Consider the following 3,105-nt stretch of genomic DNA (forward strand, 5'->3'; position numbering starts at 1 on the left):
CCAAGCAGGCCCGGCCCCTGCCGAACGGAGTTGCCGGCGCAGCGAAGTGGAGCTGGCAACTCCGTTTGGCGGAAGGGCGGGCCTGCTTGTTTCTTAGAAGCTGGGGGTTTAAAATCAATGTCGACAATTTCAGTGATATTTGACTTTATCCCCTTTATAATATTTTTAACGTCGAGGGCTTTTTTCGCCATTCAGGACATTTTCTCTTCAAATTTGCTTGAAAGAGCTTGAGTTATGCTCTGAAATAACTTGTCCGTGGCGTCAATTTCTTTTTCAAACAACATAACATCGTCTATAGCTTTCGTTATTTTTGTGGCCTCAGCCTTAAAGAAGGCGATGTGAACACGGTCTTGTTTTCCTTGTGCCTCGGCGAGCTTTTCTTTAGCTATTTTCTGACACCTGAGCAAACACTCCTTCCACTCCCTAACTACTTGGGAGTTCATCCTTAATTCTTCTACATTAAAATTGGACAGATTAATTCTCACATCTTGTCTTGCTCCCCATGAATCTATTCATGACAGCAAATGCCCGCTTTTCTGCCAAAGCAAGGTTGGCCCAAGCCCTTGCTATGGGATCTTCACATGTAGAATTACATACACTTAATTGATCGATACGAGCAGATAGCATCTCTTCATTGCTTAATTGGGTCTGCGTTTTGGGGGTTGTACTAACCCCCCATTCTTCTGAGTTTTTGACTTGTTCAATAATGAACTCCTCTAACACCTCATCCTCTTCGAAGAGATCTTGGGTTAAACAAGGTAGATGTACGCCAGACCACGTCTCGCGTAACAGGCTTCGCGATATCTCACGAAACACTGTTACGCTGCGACGCGCCTGGCATACATCTACCTTGGCCTGCGGCGCTGACACCTGAGTCGGTTAGAGCAAAAATGTACTCAAAGATTCGGGCCTCCGGCCCGTCAACCCCGTCACTTAGACTAAGCATGCATGGTTGTACATTTTCTCGCTTATTTTCGTCAAAAATACCCTCTAGCGTCTAAATGGTTGGAGCTAGAGCAAAACGGACAAAATTTTCGTCCATGGGGCTCTACTTTGATGAGTTACCCCCTAGGAAACCAGAAAAAAATATTTTTAAAAACAGTCATTTTTGGGACCTGTGGTTTTTGATTTTTTTAAAAATCCAATTTTTGAGCTAGAATGCTCATCTTCGAACTCGATCTGTCTTTTTATGACACAAAACTACCCTGAAAATCCCAGGTCGCTAACTCAATTCGTTCTCGAGTTATCGTGCGGACAGACAGACAGACAGACAGACAGACAGACACACACACACACAGACAGACAGACAGAAAAAGTTTTTTCCGACCAGACGGAGTAATAGGCTTCGCTAATCGCTCAGCCAACAATCTGTCTTGCTCTTGCCACACTGTTAAAAATACCGTACCCAACTACAGCAGATACTACAGTATTTTGTCTACGGTTTGTCACAGTACGGAACCGTACGCCATATTTTGCTGTATAGGATACACTACAGGCAAACCGTAGTCCAAAAACAACATCTTTGTTCTGTACCATACCCAGAGCGTCACTGGCCTAGAGATTGACTCGCTAGTTAGCTCTCGCTTACGATGCGTCACGCCAGATAAGTCATATGCCAGAGGTGCCGCAGTCCAGCTGGGCAGGGCCCTGCATGTCCCAGTTCCTGGGGATGCAACTATTTTTGAGCTTTGAAGTTATGGCGGTCAGTTCCCGACCCAACCCTCATACAAAAAAAAATCCAACGGCATTCCTGTAGATATACTGAAAGGGTACAGCAACGTCATGACTACAGTTTCGATACGGTGTTCCTGTACCTATTCTGTATGATGTACGGTTTTGGTACGGTACATCCTGTACCTCTTCTGTAGGAGGTACGGTTTGACCACACACGTGTTAGGCAAGTGTATGACCAATAGTTTCCTGTACCTATTACTGTGGTTTTTTGTAACAGTGCAGCTATTGCTTCTGGTCCCTTCTGAGAGCTGCTTGGTCCAGCATTATATGCTACTGCAATCTGCACGTCCGGAACATTGCTTGCAGCAGATTGTACAGGTAAATTGCTCGACTCAGTTTTAATAGACTTAACCGCAGTCGTATAGTCAGTATCGCTGTCTTCGTCGAGAGTTAGATCGATGATTTTATTCTCTTGGGACGCATCCTCGATAATTTGCTAAGAACTCGGAGTCGAAACCTCGTTCTTCTTGTTCTTTTTTGAAGACTTCTTAAAATATTCTCTGTCTGTACTTCTCCGTTTTTTGCTCTTCTTGCTTTTACTTGAATTTTGGCTGCTTTTCTTCCGGTCATCCGTTTTCTGAAAATTATAAAGTTACTTTTCAGTACAACTTTCTAAAACAACTTACTTACGTCGATTTCACACTTTTCCGTACCTTGTCATTTTCCTTTTTTTTCATTTTTTTCCTTAGCAGCAACTTCAGCAGGAAGAAGCAGCTCTAGAGGGTGCTGAAACAAAAATTGTGAAGAGGAACACTCCAACAGAATGCCAGCACATTATTGCGTGTCCTTATATAAATATCTACCTCGACTGGAGCATCTTCATCAATCACCAAGCGGTCGCTTTCATCTCCACTGAAAGATTCCATGTCTTGCTCTGCACCTTTTGAAGACATCTTGAGGAATTACAGGGCGTATCTGAAAAAACACCAAACAACCTTTTTTAGCTACTTCAGTCAATTTAGTCATTAAATCTTAGACAGTACGACATCCCACTAAGAGAACTAAATATTGACTTATCTTTCATTGGCTAAAACTTGAATTTTCAGAATTTCGCTTAATGAATCCCGTAAACCAACGTAAACAAACAAGAAAAACGCGAAAATATTGCCAAATACGAAAAATGAGCGCAACCCGTAAAAATGGTGTGCAGCAAACCGTGACGCAGAAAACCTTTCCATTCCAAGCAGTACGATTTAAAGTTACCCTGGTACGAAAGATCGACCACTTATTTGCCAGAATTTCAAAGGTTCGCGCCACGACTCTGTACACCATAAATACGACCCTAACGACCCTAAACGACCAATTATTTCGCGAAGCAGTCATCACCTTGGTACGGGAAAGTGACCAAAAAACTGCTTAACTCAAAAGGCT

Source organism: Frankliniella occidentalis, unplaced genomic scaffold (genome assembly GCF_000697945.3).
Source record: "Frankliniella occidentalis isolate FOCC.00 unplaced genomic scaffold, Focc_3.1 Scaffold263, whole genome shotgun sequence".
In the NCBI taxonomy this organism is placed as follows: Eukaryota; Metazoa; Arthropoda; class Insecta; order Thysanoptera; family Thripidae; genus Frankliniella; species Frankliniella occidentalis.